The sequence below is a fragment of the Bufo bufo genome, chromosome 1, assembly GCF_905171765.1.
Source record: "Bufo bufo chromosome 1, aBufBuf1.1, whole genome shotgun sequence".
Taxonomy (NCBI): Eukaryota; Metazoa; Chordata; class Amphibia; order Anura; family Bufonidae; genus Bufo; species Bufo bufo.
The window spans coordinates 283351806-283370603 of NC_053389.1; the positions used below are offsets into that span (position 1 = coordinate 283351806).

Genomic DNA, 18798 nt, shown 5'->3' on the forward strand with positions numbered 1-18798 from the left:
CTCTTCCTGAATTCATTTGAAGCCAGTTGGTTATTGTAACTATTAGAGATGGCCTTGCGGTTCGCCCGGCGGTCGTTTCCGGTGAACTTTGCGTGTTCGCGATTCGCCGAACATGCGAACATATGGAGAAATTCGCGCCCGCCATATTCTTTTACATTATCAAGAACTTTGACCCATGACACATCCATCAGGTGGTACAGGACAGCCAATTGAGACGTTTCAGCACAAGGACACACCCCCTACCTTATAAATAAACCTGATCTGGCCGCCATTTTACATTCAGTGTTTTGTCAGTGTAGGGAGAAGTTGCTGTGTGGAGCAGGGACAGGCTGTTAGGGACACCAAACGCTAGCTAATAGGGCCACAAAAGTCTATTTAAAGACTAGTATAGGTGTGCTATCTATATGTGTGATACACAGAGAGGTGCAATATACTTTTATAATGAGTCAAAAACACATAGATCTATATAGTGATCACCTGGAAGTCAGGGGGCTAGGGGCTTACTAGGGCCCTTTCTATATAGGGTAAGCTTCCGGGCGGGGTCGCTCTTATCAGGGCGGGTGGTCTGTGGTTAGGCTATCAGGGCCAGAATAGCACCCCCCTGTAGGGCAATATCAGGGACAGTTTTTTGCCCACCCTGTCCTTTAATACCACATCATTATCTAGCCCAGGGATAGATGGTTTTTACTTTCCCTCCGTGATTCATGGATGTGCACTGGAACCCCCCGGATTGTGGTAGGACATATGGTTTCTGATTTAGTGCCGCCGAGCACTTGTTATTGCCTACCACATCTATGCTTTTTGCTTAAAGGGGTTCTGCACTTTGTTTTAACTGATGATCTATCCTCTGGATAGATCATCAGCATCTGATCGGCGGGGTTCCGACACCTGACCCCCGCCGATCAGCTGTATGAGAAGGCAGCCTCACTCCAGCAGCGCCGCGGCCTTCTTGCTGTTTACCGCTGGCCCAGTGACGTCACGACTAGTATCAATTAGCGTGGGTGGGGCTAAGCTCTGTTCACTTGAATGTTCTCAAACAGCTGATCGGCGGGGGTCCTGGGTGTCGGACCCCCGCCGATCAGATGCTGATGATCTATCCAGAGGATAGATCATCCGTTAAAACAAAGTGCAGAACCCCTTTAACTTTAAAAATTTAATTTATCTTTCATTTAGAGGGATATCTTTTCCATTCACACGTCTGCAAAATGGGTCTCCGCATCCGTTCAGCAATTTTGCGGAATGGGTGCAGACCCATTCATGCTCAATGGGTCCGGAATGTGCTGTCCGCATCCGCATTTGCGGATCCACACTTCCGCATCTGTGCTTCCGTTTCTGCAAAAAAATAGAACATGTCCTATTCTTGTCCGCAATTGCAGACAAGATTAGTCATTTTCTATTATAGTGCCGGCGATGTGCGGTCCACAAATTGCGGAATGCACATTGCCGGTGTCCATGTTTTTGTCATGGTCTTACCTTCTTGCTGTTTTCCTTCGTTTGACATGTGCTGGCGGCCATCTTGGTTTCTGGGTTTCTTGTAGCCTCCCACCCTGCGGCTCCTCCTTCCCACTGGGAGGAGCTGGATGCCCAGCTCATATATATAGGAGGTCTGTGGCTTCAGTTCCTTGCTTGGTCCTCCTGTGTTCACATGCTTCTAGACTGCTGCTGCTTCTGGTTCCTGATCCTGGTTTCGTCCGACTACCCTGCTGGTTCCTGATCCTGGTTTCGTCCGACTACCCTGCTGGTTCCTGATCCTGGCTTCGTCTGACTACCCTGCTGGTTCCTGATCCTGGCTTCGTCTGACTACCCTTCTGGTTCCTGACCTCTGGCTTCGCAAAGACTCTGCTTCGGTTTCGCCATCCGTCTTTTGCTTTACAGCTTTATTTTCAATAAAGCCTTCTTATTTTCAATTATCCGTTGTTGTACGTCTGGTTCATGGTTCCGTGACATTAGGACCAAGCCATGAATTCTGACGGTACAGGGCCATCCTCGCTACCCACGCTGGTTGCCAGACTTGATCAGCAGGATCACCTGTTGGGTCGGTTCGCTGTGGCGTTGCAAACCCTGCTTGAACGCACGGCTCATTTCGCTCCCGTTGCCGATGGGTCGGTTGTCGCTCCTGGGCCCGCTCCTACTGCCGCTCCGGTTGTTGCGCCAGAGTCTACCCCGACACCTGTTGTTGCACCTGCGGTGTTTCGGGGTATGACCGGTTCTGCCCCTCTTCCACAGCGCTTTGGGGGAGAGCCAACTCAGTGCCGAGGTTTCCTTAACCAGGTGGGCATTTATTTCGAGTTGCTGCCACATGCCTTTCCCACTGAGAGATCAAAGGTGGGCTTCTTGATCTCGCTGCTCTCGGACAAGGCCTTGGCCTGGGCCAGCCCTTTATGGGAGAACAACAATCCGGTGGTTGCCGAGTTTTCCGGTTTTGTTGCTTCTCTTCGGAAGGTATTCGATGTGCCGGCTCGTGCTGCCTCTGCTGCGAAGCTCCTTATGTCCATCAGACAGGGTTCACGATCCGTAGCTGAATACGCCATTGAGTTTCGTACCCTGGCAGCAGAGGTGGGCTGGAATAATGAGGCTCTGGTCGCTGCTTTCTCTCATGGTCTCTCGGATGCCTTGAAGGATGAGGTTGCAGCTAAGGACCTACCAGTGGAGCTCGAGTCTCTTATTTCTTTCCTGATTTTGATTGACACCAGACTCAGGGAGAGACCTTCCTTTAAGGAGAGCCTGCGGAGGTTTTCTAACAGATTGGCGCCTACGTTTGCTGTCCCACCCGTGCCTCCCTCTCCTCCCACGCCTCCTGGGGATGACTTGTCTGGGGGTGAACCCATGCAGCTGGGGTTTGCTCGCCTGTCCGAGGGGGAGAGGGTACTCCGGAGACGCGAGGGCCGATGCATGTACTGTGGTCTCGGTGGGCATTTTCGGTTGGCATGTCCGAACCGTCCGGGAAACGCTCGCACCTGAGATCCTGTCGGGGGCAGATCTTGGGTGGAGTCTCCTCGTCCCCGGTTTCCCGTGTTGACAAACCACTGATCACTGTTGTCCTCTCCTGGGTCGGGGGCTCGGTGACGACCCAGGCGTTGGTGGACTCTGGTGCTGGTGGTTTGTTCATTGATAATGTGTTCGCTGCCACCAATTCCATTCCTCTGCAGGCTCGAGGTTCCCACTGGCTCTTGAGGCGATAGACGGCAGACCCCTTCTGCCGCCAGACGTGACTCATGAGACCCTTTTAGTGGGGATAGCCATTGGTGCCGTTCACAGAGAGTCGGTCTGCCTCCAGGTTATTTCGTCTCCACACTACTCGGTGGTCTTGGGGTACCCCTGGCTCCGGAAGCATAATCCGACTTTCGATTGGAGATCGGCCGAGATCCTCTCGTGGTCACCGCAGTGTGAGGCTAGTTGCATCCATGGGTCTGTCAAGTTGCTGTGTACTTCCTCGGACTCTCTGTTGCCTCCTGAATACGAGGAGTACCGGGATGTATTCGATAAGGTGCGCGCGGTTGCCCTACCTCCGCACCGCCCATACGATTGTGCCATAGAGTTACAATCTGGTGCCGTTCCTCCTCGTGGCAAAGTCTATCCACTGTCGGTAGCGGAGAATGAGGCCATGGAGGAGTACGTGAGGGAGGCGCTTTCACGCGGACACATTCGCAAATCCTCGTCCCCGGCAGGGGCTGGATTTTTCTTTGTGAAAAAGAAGGGCGGTGAGTTGAGGCCTTGCATCGATTACAGGGGTCTCAATCGCATCACGATCAAGAACGCTTACCCGATACCCTTGATTTCCGAGCTGTTCGATCGCCTTAAAGGGGCCACGGTCTTTACCAAACTCGACCTGAGGGCGGCATATAACCTGGTAAGGATCAAGGCGGGCGATGAGTGGAAGACCGCGTTTAACACCAGGACCGGTCATTATGAATCCTTGGTTATGCCCTTTGGGTTGTGCAATGCGCCCGCAGTCTTTCAGGAATTCATCAACGATGTTTTCCGTGACCTGTTGCAGCAGTGTGTGGTGGTCTATTTGGATGACATCTTGGTATATTCTGAATCCATGGAGGCCCACATTCTGGATGTCAGACGAGTGTTGCAACGGTTACGAGAGAACAAGCTGTTCGGTAAGCTTGAGAAATGCGAATTTCACCGATCCCAGGTAACCTTCTTAGGTTACATCATTTCCGCTGAGGGGTTCTCCATGGATCCTGAGAAGGTTTCGGCTGTCTTACAGTGGCCCCAGCCCAGTGGTCTTCGTTCCCTGCAGCGCTTTTTGGGCTTCGCCAATTATTATCGGAAGTTCATCAGGGACTTTTCCATGCTAGCCAAGCCTCTCACGGATCTGACCAGGAAGGGCAGTAATTCCCAGGTCTGGCCGCTAGAGGCCATCCGAGCTTTTGAGGCTCTAAAGTCCGCCTTTGTGTCGGCTCCGATTCTGTCGCATCCCAACCCTGGGTTGCCCTTTGTCCTCGAGGTGGACGCGTCTGAGACGGGAGTAGGCGCCCTTCTGTCTCAGCGTAGAACACCAGAGGGTCCTCTGCTTCCTTGTGGGTTTTACTCCCGGAAACTGTCTTCCGCGGAGTGCAACTATCAGATTGGTGACAGGGAGTTATTGGCCATCGTGCAGGCCCTTAAAGAATGGAGGCACTTGCTCGAGGGTTCGGTGGTTCCGGTCCTCATCCTGACGGACCACAAGAATCTGACCTACCTTTCTGAGGCCAAGAGATTGACACCACGTCAGGCCAGATGGGCTCTGTTCTTGTCACGTTTTAATTACGTGGTCTCCTACCTACCCGGTTCCAAGAACATCAGGGCGGATGCCTTATCACGGCAGTACTCCGAGCTGTCCAGGGAGGAGTCGATTCCGACTTCGGTCATACCTCCGAATCAGATCTTGGCCGCCATTCGCACCAGCCTGACCTCTCCCCTGGGTGAGCAGATTTTGGCGGCTCAATCTGGTGCTCCCTCTGGGAGACCCAACGGCAGATGTTTTGTGCCTGAGGAGTTGCGCACTCGGTTGTTGCGAACCTACCATAACTCCAAGACCGCGGGGCATCCTGGAAAGAATCAGCTGTCCTGGGCTGTTTCACGTCTGTTCTGGTGGCCTTCCCTACGTTCCGACATCGCCGCATATGTAGCGGCATGCTCCGTTTGTGCCCAGAGTAAGTCCCCTCGGCACCTTCCGTTGGGCCTTCTGCAACCCATAGCCACCGGGGAGCGCCCATGGTCACACCTGGGGATGGATTTCATTGTGGACCTCCCTGCATCCCGAGGCCATACGGTCATTCTCATGATTGTGGATCGGTTTTCCAAAATGTGCCACTGTGTTCCTCTCAAGAAGTTACCCTCTGCACAAGAGTTGGCCACGATTTTTTGCCAGGGAGGTCTTCCGGTTGCACGGTTTGCCCAAGGAGATTGTGTCGGATCGGGGGAGTCAGTTTGTGTCCAGGTTCTGGCGCGCCTTTTGCTCCAAGTTGGGGATTCATCTCTCCTTCTCCTCGGCCTACCACCCTCAGTCCAATGGGGCCGCAGAACGATCCAATCAGGCCTTGGAGCAATTCCTTCGTTGCTATGTCTCCGATCACCAAGACAATTGGGTTGACCTCCTGCCTTGGGCTGAGTTTGCCAGGAACACGGCGGTGAACTCTTCCTCTGGGACGTCTCCCTTCATGGCCAATTATGGGTTCCAACCTGCCGTGTTACCGGAGGTATTCTCTCCCCAGGATATTCCGGCTGTGGAGGATCACCTTTCCGTCCTACGTGCTTCTTGGGTACTGATCCAGAAGTCCCTTGAGGTCTCTGCGCAGCGCCAGAGACTCCAGGCTGATCGCAGACGAGCGCCTGCTCCTTCCTACCAGGTCGGAGACCGTGTATGGTTGTCCACCCGCAACCTCAACCTTCGAGTGCCCACTCCCAAGCTGGCGCCTCGCTTTGTTGGTCCCTTCTGAGTGCTTCGCAGGGTAAACCCGGTAGCCTATGCCCTTGCGCTTCCTCCTGGCATGCGGATCTCCAACGTGTTTCATGTCTCCCTGTTGAAGCCACTGGTGTGTAATCGTTTCACTTCCTCGGTTCCTCGGCCTCGTCCGGTCCAAGTGGGTAATCGTGAGGAGTATGAGGTGAGCAATATCCTGGACTCACGCCTGGTCCGCGGTCGGGTGCAGTTTTTGGTCCATTGGCGTGGTTATGGTCCAGAGGAGCGTTCCTGGGTTCCCTCCGCAGATGTCCATGCTCCTGCCTTGCTCCGAGCCTTCCACGCACGCTTCCCTCAGAAACCGTTCTTTACTCCGCGGAGGAGGGGCCCTTGAGGGGGAGGTACTGTCATGGTCTTACCTTCTTGCTGTTCTCCTTCGTTTGACATGTGCTGGCGGCCATCTTGGTTTCTGGGTTTCTTGTAGCCTCCCACCCTGCGGCTCCTCCTTCCCACTGGGAGGAGCTGGATGCCCAGCTCATATATATAGGAGGTCTGTGGCTTCAGTTCCTTGCTTGGTCCTCCTGTGTTCACATGCTTCTAGACTGCTGCTGCTTCTGGTTCCTGATCCTGGTTTCGTCCAACTACCCTGCTGGTTCCTGATCCTGGTTTCGTCCGACTACCCTGCTGGTTCCTGATCCTGGCTTCGTCTGACTACCCTGCTGGTTCCTGATCCTGGCTTCGTCTGACTACCCTTCTGGTTCCTGACCTCTGGCTTCGCAAAGACTCTGCTTCGGTTTCGCCATCCGTTTGGACTTTTGCTTTACAGCTTTATTTTCAATAAAGCCTTCTTATTTTCACTTATCCCTTGTTGTACGTCTGGTTCATGGTTCCGTGACAGTTTTGCGGATCAGCAAAACACTTATGGACGTGTGAATGGACCCTCATAGTAAAATTATTAAAGGTTACGTTTTATCTTTATGTATATTCTAATGGATTGCCTTCCTTGTACAATGTTATAATATACTTTCTATGTTAGAAAGTATATTACAGTGCATTTGTATTGTGCGGCAGTTGTGTGCGGTTCTGCTACAATACTGCAAGTATACAGAGGGACAAGCGTTATTGGAACAAATAATTTCTACTGGTGTGATATACCAGTCGCCCCCCCAAAAAACTGATTGAAGCGGGGTGTTATATACCAATATACTTTCTTTATAGTGCATTTGGGTACAGTATAGTGCATTTGCGCATGCGCGTACGCGAAAAATATATTGCCGCTATTTTGCATTGAAAAAAATAATAAATGGAGATCACAAATTCGAATAATACATCTGGTATATCACTGTCCATGTTGTGGGACTATTTGTGCACTTCTAGTAATTATTTCTTGGCTGCAAATATGAGCTGAAGGTTTTTCAGGTTCGCCTGCCATTCAAATGAATGGGACCCGCCGCGAACTTGTGGTTCGCGAACATTTGATCGAACCATCCAGGCAGATGTTCGTCCATCACTAATGACTATTGTCTTGATGAAACAGTTATGGGTTAAATGGGTTTTCTCATCTCATATAATGGTGGCATATCGCTAGGATATGCCCCCATTGTCTTATAGGTGCGGGTCCCACCACTGGGACCCGCACCTATATCGAGAATGGAGCCCCAAAAGTGAAGGAGAGCGCACTGCGCACCCATTCACTTTTATGGGAGAGGCGGGGATTAGCGCTTGGTGGTGGACAGACCCCAGGAAATCTGAGGTCCTCCAGCCACAGCTCTCCCCGCTCCGTTTTCGATATAGGTGCGGGTCCCGCACCTACCAGATAATGGGGGCATATCCTAGCGATATGCCCCATTGTCTAAGATGGGAATACCCCTTTAAGAGTCAAAAATAAAAAATATTTTAATTACCCTGCACAGCAGAAAATTTTGTTAGGGAGTAAGGGAGACATGACCATCGATATGAAACTACTGGCCATATCTCAGCCTCTTGGACAGAAGCATTGAGCAGAAGCATAAATTGAAACTCCTGTGCCCAAATGCAAAATATGTAAAAAGACTCCCACCTACCATGTGCTATTTACAGCAATATAATATTCAGCAGCAGGGGCCGGGTGTGACTGCTACTTCTCCATTCTGTATAGTTACACCCCTGAATGTGGATACAATGTAAAAATTCACACTTTAAGTTTTAGGTTTTGAGTGGAGTTAGGCCTCATGCACACGACAGTATTTTTTCACGGTACGCAAAACGGGGTTCCGTTGGTCCGTGATCCGTGACCGTTTTTTCCTCCGTGGGTCTTCCTTGATTTTTGGAGGATCCACGGACATGAAAAATCGTTTTGGTGTCCGCCTGGCCCTGCAGAGCCAAACGGATCTGTCCTGATTTACAATGCAAGTCAATGTGGACGGATCCGTTTGACGTTGACACAGTATGGTACAATTGCAAACGGATCCGTTCCCAATTGACTTTCAATGTAAAGTCAGGAGTTAATATACCATAGGATCAGAGTTTTGGGAACGCCTCTATGATAGAATATACCATCGGATTTGAGTTACATCGTGAAAACTCATATCCGACAGTATATTCTAACACAGAGGCGTTCCCATGGTGATGGGGACGCTTTAAGTTAAAATATACCATCGGATTGGAGAAAACTCTGATCCTATGGTATATTAACTCCTGACTTTACATTGAAAGTTAGAAGATACTATGAACTGTGTACATGACTGGCCCCTGCTGCCTGGCAGCACCCGATCTCTTACAGGGGGCTGTGATCAGCACAATTAACCCCTCAGGTGCCGCACCTGAAGGGGTTAATTGTGCGTATCATAGCCCCCTGTAAGAGATCAGGGGCTGCCAGGCAGCAGACCCCCCTCCCTCCCCAGTTTTAATTTCATTGGTGGCCAGTGTGGCCCCCCCGGCCCCCCCTCCCTCTATTGTATTAATATCATTGGTGGCCAGTGCGGCCCCCCCGGCCCCCCTTCCCTCCCTTTATTGTATTATCATTGGTAGCCAGTGTGCGGCCCCCCCGGCCCCCCCTCCCTCCCTCTATTGTATTATCATTGGTGGCCAGTGTGCGGCCTCCCCTCTCCCCCCCCCCGATTATTGGTGGCAGCGGAGAGTTCCGATCGGAGTCCCAGTTTAATCGCTGGGGCTCCGATCGGTAACGAATGGGTCCGTGAACCGTTGTCCGTCAAAAAAATAGGAAAGGAAACACGGATCACGGAGGCGGATGACAAACGGTGCATTTTCCGAGTTTTCAACGGACCCATTGAAAGTCAATGGGTCCGCAGAAAATCACGGAAAACTGAACAACGGCCACGGGTGCACATAACGGTCATGTGCATGAGGCCTTATGGTGCGATCACACGGCGGAGTTGTGTTGTGGTTGCTATGCAGTCGTACCTCGGTTGAGTACCATTGCAGTCGTACAGACTACAGTTACCTATAGTTAAACTAATAAGACCACACTATTCAGTTCAGTACCATGTGGCCATTAACAATACAGACCTACAGAACAGTGTGTTCTCATTGGTTTAATTAGAGGCAACCACAACACGACTGCGTTGTGTGTTTGTTCCTTTAGGTTTTAACACACCTTCCACTCAATCATTTGTATGATTGTGGATGCCAAGTTTCTAAACCTTTGGAAACTCTGATCATGACAAATCCCTTTCTGTCTCTTCTTGTATGAAATCTACCAACCTTTACATTCAACCAGAGATCATTCACCTGTCTGAGTTGCCCACTTACTGTTGCTCTATATTGTTACAGATTGCTCTTGTTTGCGCCTACAGAACCTTTTCCTCTTTACTAGAAAACATCATAAATTGTAAAATTTTACATTCTATGATTCAATAAGAAAAGATAAAAACCTCCTCTGCAAACTGGACAACATGAAGTCCTCCACCAACTATGGATTGCCATATATTGTGTCTCTTTACTTTGGGCTACCTTAAAGAAATGATTTATAGTATCATTAATACTCTTTGGAAATATAAAGAGATTAGAATGAGATATAGGAATTGGGTCCATGAAAATGAAAAATAGCTTTCAAAGTCAATTAACATGGCTTGATCCAACAGTTGATTGTGTTTCTCCTACGACAGTGGCATTTAAATGAAAGAAGAAACACAGAGTAGATTTAGCAGGAAAGTTCTTTAAAATGGATTAAAAAAGTTCTATAATTGTCACTTCTTCACAGACAGTACACTCACCTAAAGAATTATTAGGAACACCATACTAATATGGTGTTGGACCCCCTTTTGCCTTCAGAACTGCATTAATTCTACGTGGCATTGATTCAACAAGGTGCTGATAGCATTCTTTAGAAATGTTGGCCCATATTGATAGGATAGCATCTTGCAGTTGATGGAGATTTGAGGGATGCACATCCAGGGCACGAAGCTCCCGTTCTACCACATCCCAAAGATGCTCTATTGGGTTGAGATCTGGTGACTGTGGGGGCCATTTTAGTACAGTGAACTCATTGTCATGTTCAAGAAACCAATTTGAAATGATTCGAGCTTGGTGACATGGTGCATTATCCTGCTGGAAGTAGCCATCAGAGGATGGATACATGTTCTCATTCTGTTTACGCCAAATTCGGACTCTACCATTTGAATATCTCAACAGAAATCGAGACTCATCAGACCAGGCAATATTTTTCCAGTCTTCAACAGTCCAATTTTGGTGAGCTTGTGCAAATTGTAGACTCTTTTTCCTATTTGTAGTGGAGATGAGTGGTACCCGGTGGGGTCTTCTGCTGTTATAGCCCATCCGCCTCAAGGTTGTGCGTGTTGTGGCTTCATAAATGCTTTGCTGCATACCTCGGTTGTAACGAGTGGTTATTTCAGTCAACGTTGCTCTTCTATCAGCTTGAATCAGTCGGCCCATTCTCCTCTGACCTCTAGCATCCACAAGACATTTTTGCCCACAGGACTGCCGCATACTGGATGTTTTTCCCTTTTCACACCATTCTTTGTAAACCCTAGAAATGGTTGTTTGTGAAAATCCCAGTAACTGAGCAGATTGTGAAATACTCAGACCGGCCCGTCTGGCACCAACAACCATGCCACGCTCAAAATTGCTTAAATCACCTTTCTTTCCCATTCTGACATTCAGTTTGGAGTTCAGGAGATTGTCTTGACCAGGACCACACCCCTAAATGCATTGAAGCAACTGCCATGTGATTGGTTGACTAGATAATTGCATTAATGAGAAATAGAACAGGTGTTCCTAATAATTCTTTAGGTGAGTGTAGGTTTTCCCAAAATTAGAAAAGAAGGCTTATGTCTAGTGGAATACTGGGTAGGAAACAGTAGCCTGAGTCAGTGAGTGATGAGTAAAAAGGCTGTTACAGGATAGTCGTAGGAAAAGATCAAAGCATTGCACGTGACACTGGTGGCATGAACTGGGATTTTTTTGGGGTTTAGACAGAGTGATATCACTTGTGGCAAATTTTTCTGCAATAAATTCTGCGACTGAAAATCAGTTCCATTCACCTGAATGGGTCAACAGGCACATGGATTTCTGTAAGATGAATGGAAGTGATTTTTGGTTGTAGAACAGAAATCGGTGGATTGATTCTAAACTAATCGGATTTATCGCAAACTTCACAAAAATTATTCTTCAAAATGAATCTGAAGTTTTGGCAACTCGCTTTGGATGAATCTTTCAAAATGGCTCCCAGCCTTTATTTTGGTCACAGCTGCGGGACGTCAAATGTCGCCTGTGTTTTTTCCCCAAAAAGTTGTTGCAATTTTTATACAGTTTATAAGTTTACAAACAACTTAAATTAGCATATTTTAGTAGTATACATTTTGGTCTCAGGGATTGTCCAATTGAGCCTGTTTTTTTTTTTTTTTTTCCAAAATACAGTTGCAAATTTCCCTCATTTACTCAGAGTAATAAACCTCTGACTTCTCATTGTTTAAATATGCTTCATAATAAGAAGTCTGCGAGCAAGATTGTGGGTATCTGTAGTTGCAGTGTAGCCAGCACTAGCCTTCCAGCCACTAGTAGAAGTGTCAGACAACAGTTTTTCCTAACTTTCAATAGATAACATTATCATTGAGGACATAAAGGATGACATTGTGCACTGGATGGCTCACATCCTCTCAATCACAGCAAGTTGACGTTAATGTCACCTGAGAGCAACACTGTCCTTTTGTGCCAGGGCTCAGCATATTTCTCCTGCTCCTCCTTCTTGTGGCCCCAGAGAAGCCTTTAATTTGCATCATCTTTGTCTTCACTGTTCCCTCCTAGTGCAGCACCTTCTGTTTTCCTAAAAAGAGCCCCAAAACACCAAATGTGCTATGGAAAGATATAAGGGGTCATTTATTAAGTCTGGCGTTTTAGATTCCGGTCTTTATATCCCTTATAGATGGTTGTGGATCTGCTGGAGTTATATAGAGGCGCTGGCCTCTACATAACTTTGGCGGATCCACAGCTGCTACTAAATGTAAAACAGCTTCCTAACTGTCTTATTTTTAGACCATTTTCTACGCCTACACCAGACCTGGCTTGAGTGGGGAAAAGTCATAGACTGCAGCAAAAAGGACCTTTGAACCATAATATGCACCAGAAATATGCCCAATGTAAGCCGATTTCTGGTTAGTAAATGACCCCATAGTCTTCCTATGATGAGTTGTTTGAGAGCAGTCAGCTCTTGTGGAGGATCTTGAGGCGGAGGCAGGGACCTGATGACTGAAATGTATAGCTGTTTTTGTAGTGATAGTAGTGGCACTTGCATTCTTGGTGGTGGCAGTAGGGGTACTGATAGTAGTGGTAGTGGCACTTGGGGCAAATACAGAGGAGGAAATCATGAAAATCATGAGAGGAGGCAAGGAGTCCATGACATATCACACACACTCTGGGAAAAGTGAAATGGAGGAGGATGACTATGATGATCATGTGTTGGACAGGATCTGGTTCAGGATAAGGAGGTGGTGATATCAGATATAGAGGGTGGTGGTGGCAACAATAAAGAGCAGAGCCAACATTTGGGGGCGTAGCAAGGGGTGCAGAGGTGCAGAGGGTTGAGGGTACGCCCACCCAGGCAGCTTGTTTACATGGTGAAGCAGAGAGCGTCCACACCCTGCTTCACTGTTCCGCTTATCATCGCTGATCCCCAGCAGTCCACACATTGTGTTGCCCGGCTGTGTGGGAGTAGCTCTGAAAGCCCAGGAATCAGCCTCTTCATATACAACCAGCAACGTGATGTTTGTGTGACCGTTCTGTGCTGCTGGGGAACACCGAAAGTGCCCAATCAGGGAAACACATAAGTATTTATATATTTTTTTAAAACTTTATGAATGAAGCTGATGGGGGCAGAAGGTGGGCATTACTACAATGAGGGCGCACAATGTGGGCATTATTACTGTTAGGGAGGCACAATGTGGGCATTACTATTGTGAGGGGACACAATGTGGGCATTACTACTCTGAAGGAGGCACAGTGTGAGCATTTGTACTGTGAGGGGTGCAGTGTGTGCATTACTTCTGTGATACAGCAATGTGTGAGCATTACTACTGTGAGCGGGCACAATGTGGGCATTATTAATGTGATGGGGCAGAGTGTGGGCATTATTACTGTGAGGGAGGTACAATGTGGGTATTTTTACTGTGAGGGAGCACAATGTGGGCATTATTACTGTGAGGGAGCACAATGTGGGCATTATTACTGTAAGGGGGTACAATGTAGGCTTTACTACAGTGAGGGGTACAGTGTGTGCTTTACTACTATATTAGGGCACAGTGTGGGCATTACTGCTATAAAGGGGCACAATGTGTGCATTTTTACTGTGAGAGGGCATTATTACTGTTAGGGAGGCACAGTGTGGGTATAACTACTGCAAAGGAGGTATCATGTGGGCCTTATTTTTGTGAGGGGGCACAATGTGGACATAATTACTGTGAGGAGACATCATGTGGGCTTTACCACTGTGAGGGGTACAATGTGTGCTTTACTTCAATAATAGGGTACAGTATGGGTATTACTGCTGTGAAGGGGCACAATGTGTGCATTATTACTGTGAAGGGTACAATGTGTGCATTACTACTGTGATAGTTCACAGTATGGACATTATTACTGTGAGGAGGCACAAGGTGGACATTACTACTCTAAGGGGTCACAATGTGGGCATTACTACTGTGAAGGGCACAATGAGGGCATTATTACTGTGAGGGTCCACAATGTGGTCATTAGTACTGTGTGGTAACATTAAGTATTACCCTGTTATACATTGGGATGGCTATGTGTCAGCATTCTCATACTGTCAGTATTTATGTGGTTGTTCTTTTTCTCTATCACCACAAGAACCTTGTTCTGGTCCCAGTGGAAATCACGCCAACACGTCAGCCAAACCCTGGATGCAGTAGGGCCAGTTGGTTCTTTCCTTTTTCGCCTTGGTGAATCCTGCCCTGGGTGATGGACAGCCTAGCTACACCTCTGACAAAACATCCAACAAAAATCTGCCAGGGCCAGATCTACTTCTATTTTTGTCAGCTATGGAACTGGTGACGCCACTGCTAGGCGTAGGCCCAAAATGTGCCAGTCCTAGGCCAATCTCGGTAGCTGGATTGATATAGCTGGTAGCTGTGTGGATATCTCCTGAATGACAATTTTTCTCTTCAGTCCCTACTGATAAAACCACTGGCGCGTGCAAGCTTCTGTAGAATGAAAATAAGCTGTGGGTGCTCAAACACAAACATAGGCATGACAGCTCTAATGCATCACATGATGCATCACCAGATGTAGTGGGAAAATAGAACTGGCCAGCAATCTAAACAAGACTGTCCACTTTCATCTAGACTTCTTTGTAGCGGACAGGCTGCATGCACAAGCAACATAGTGTCCATGTCATCAATTAGTTACTGCCTTCCCAGCTTATACCCTCATTCTCTCTTCCATTGTCAGTCATTCATAATGGGATGAGTGGCCAGGAAACAAATATACATGCCCAGCAATCTGCTTGTGTGCTTGCTTATCTCCGACCTGGCCAAGTTACTGGCGGTGCAAATGCTGCAGTACCACTTTGCGAATTTAACTGCTTTTAGCGAACTGATGGCATTTGCTAACCTCGAAGGAAGATACCTAGTCACCATTGTTTCTAAAAAAGCTATCCTTTTGTACCCTCATGTGGACCTGATGAAAACATGTGCCACTCCTTGAAATTGCCGCTGTGTGCCAAGGTACATATCACTGTCGACATCTGGAGCAGCAATTATGGCCAGAAACAGTAGATGTCTTTCAAGACCCACTGGGTCCATGTTTTGCGTGGCAGCAGTGACGCAGCACTACAGCAACAAAGCTAGGTCCTATTGCCACCTCCACATTTGTGTCGGTCGGAAGCTTATGCACCTCCTTAATATTCTCCTCAATAAACATCCTCCCATCCCCAACAAAAACAGGGCAGAGCGTTGCTTACACTCCCTCTCCATCATTTTATATGTGTAAACTGAAGCATTGCCATGCTGTCTTAAAACTGATGAGCCTGGACTAGGAAAGCCATACAGCGGATCAGTTGAAAAGTAAATTTAAAGAGTAACTAAACCTTTATATGAAATTGGAATATGTTGCCCCTAATGCCCTAATAAAACTATTTCTAATATACATACTTTATTAATAAATTTTGTATTTTTATTATACTTTTACTTCCCTAAAGCGCACCATTCATTGTGCGCTTAAAATTCAGTTTTCTGTACACCGCTGACAGCTCAGCAGTGTACGGAGTGCACATTTTATCAATCGGGCCACAGCAGCGTTGTGAGTATGGGCAGGAGCGAATATTGCTGCTTCTGCCTGTGCCTCCCAGAGGATTACTAACTCCTGGCATAGCACATGGGTATGATTAGCTGAGCGGATCGGGCTCCTGCTTCTGCCTGCTCCACCAAGCTAAGAGAACTACATGTCAGCTCTTAGCTTAGCGGAGCAGGCAGAAGCAGGAGCTCGCTCCGCTCAGCTAAGCATGGCATAGTACATGGGTACATGGTAGTGATGTGCTATGCCAGGAGTTAGTAAACCTCCAGGGGAAAAGGGCAGGAGCAGCAATATGCACTCCTGCCGTTACTCACAGCGCTGCTGCGGGCCCATTCATAAATTTCACACTCCGTACTCCGTACGCCGCTGAGCTGTTAGCAGTGTACAGAGAACTGAGTTTTAAGCTCACGATGAATGGTTCGCTTTAGGGAAGTAAAAGTATAATAAAAATACAAAATTGATTAATAAAGTTAGAAATAGTTTTATTAGGACATTAGGGACAACATAGGTTTAGTTATTCTTTAATGGTGTAAGTCTTAAAAAAAATATATCATTGAGTGCAGAAAATGCTGACGATGTCCAGGAGAGTGTCTGCATCTTTAAACCTTTCTTATGTGGCTAAGAAGACCTCCTGGACTTGCAACAACAGAATGGTTTGCTTTTGCACCACTTGATCCACGAATTCCACCTTGTATATGCTGAAACATCTGTATGAGCAGTGTAACTTTGTCAATGATTATATCATGAACAAGAACACCACAGGAGGGAACATTTTATTTTCTAGCTCAGACAGTGGCAGCTCATCAGGGACATGTGTCACATGCTCAGACTTTTCAAAGAGACCACCAGATTTATCAGTATGGAAAATAGCAGAATCAACTATGTCACCCCCTTGATATTTATATTAGAGCAAACGCTTGCGCTGATGCAACAAGGGAGGAAGGAAGAAAAATAGCTTCCACATCTTTATGGCCACCCTGTAGTTATTCCCATGGAAGAAGAAATGGAGGAGGATGAGGAGCTACCGCTGGAGGAAGAGGAGGAGGCGTTGGTGGTGCAGGAGGAAGAGATTGATGATAATGATGACGATGATGACAAGACTGACCATAACCAATCATTGCAGCTGGGAATGGTCGAACCTGAAAGAACTGGGACCTCAAGCACACTGGAGAGCATGAAAAGCTGCATGCTTGGTTGCTTACGTGCTGACAAGCATATTCTAAGCATCAAGCAAAGTGATGAATACTGGATAGCTATACTTTTATCCCCTTGCATTAAAGGAAAATGGGGAAATATTTTCCTGATTCCAAAAGGGAGGCAAAATTGTTGTATTACCAGGATATGCATTCAATGTGTCTGACTTCATTCCCCGCTGAGTCACCAATATAACTCCATCTCTGCTGCAACAACTAGCAGCCAGTTCAGTTTGATAAACATGTGGGAGCAGTTTTTCAAGTTCCATGTCTAGCTGAAGCACATCATCAAACGGATATGCACCATTTAAACAACCAGGTTCAGTCCTATAAGAACTGTGCTGTTTCTCCAGCACATACCCTGTTTTTGACCCCATGGACTTCTGGGCAGGCAAACTGGGACAGTCGTCAGAACTAGTCCAATTTGTTATTGGTGTTCTGTCTTGCTCAGCCCCCAGTGTACTGTTAGAGGGGGTATTCAGTGTGGCAGGTGGTGTTGTCACGCCCAAGCTGACAAAATTGTCTTCTGCAAGTGTACAAGACATCACATTTGTCAAAACAAATAAGGCATGGATCCATGATTTTCATCACCTTTGACTGAGGCCAACAAATAGATCCTCCACTGCTGACTCCTCGGATGCCATGATCAGAAGTGACTACAGTATCTAAGTGGTTGAAAGCAGGCTGTTGATTGGACAGCATGTAAACCACATTCCACTCACCTAGTCCAGCAGGGGCCAGAAGCATAGAAGAAAGGGGCTTGGGGTGGGAACCGGAGTAAAGATGACAGGTGAGTATTTTTATTAGCTCCTGCACCCTGCCTGCACATACAGTATGACATGGGGTTCCCAGTCTCTAAAGACCACTTTAACAATATAAATATAGATATTGAGTTCCACCACAATGAGAAAGACCTGTAGAATGAATGTAACTCATTGGTTATTCCACCCAAGTCATTACATAAAAATAATACTGGATTCAGTTTTTTCCATTCCCCTTACAAAACAATTATAAAATTTATCCATAAATTATGTATAACCCTAAATGATACCAACGAAAAACTCCCTCATACTGCTTCATCAAATAAAAAAGTAAAAATTTGCTGCCCCCCAAAAATGTGGGGCCAGTATGTGGTGCCCCCAAGTGAACTTTTTCCATAAAAAAAACAGTTTTTATTGCAAAAAAAGAACTAAAATGTAAAAACAAAACAAAAAACATGCATATTTGGCATCATTGCTTAGCTACTGTATATGTTCTTCAAAATACGTAGGGTCATAGAAAAATATAACTCTGCAAAAAAAATAAAAAATGAAAAGAACAACTACAAGCCCTCACCCAGCTATATTAGTAGAAAAGGAAAAAAGTATGGGTCTTGATGATGAAAAAAGTGAAAAATAAATAAATAAATTACTTGGTCATAAAAATGACAAACAAGCCTGGCAGTTCATGGGTTAATATTTGCTAAAGATGCCAAATACTATTCATCTTTACTCTGGTCCACAATGCTATTTTAGGCGACAGATGACAAAAGGGCATCCTTGAATAAAATCTTGATGCTTAATTAGAACATGTTAAAATCCATAGTACACAAGCCCGCTCTCTCGGCTTACGTAAGTTCAAATCGCCTAAGCCAATAGTGTGGGCTCGTTCACCATGGATGTTTTAATAAAGCATCAAGATTTTATAAAAAAAATGCCCTATTGCTGGATTGTCTGTCTCTTTAATTGTTTTCCTGTCTCTGAGAGTCCATGCATTGGAGTAGTTGTTGCGGAGAAGGGGTGAGCTATCTAGTGCTTTTGTATATAAGATTTTATTTTAGTGGATGTACTCTAAGGACCCTGAAAAGGGGACGGAGTAATAAACCTCATATTCCCTTATTCCTTCTGACTTATGTAAAATTGTGAGCGTTCTACTTTGAATGTTATTGTTGACATGTGATGTGCCATGTCC

At 46.8% G+C, this 18798-nt stretch overlaps 1 protein-coding gene across 5 annotated transcripts in view; it reads right to left on the minus strand.

Annotated features, from left to right (window-relative positions):
• The window catches only part of GRIA1 (glutamate ionotropic receptor AMPA type subunit 1), a 277144-nt gene that overhangs the window by 29284 nt on the left and 229062 nt on the right, over positions 1–18798 (minus strand). The window lies entirely within an intron of this gene.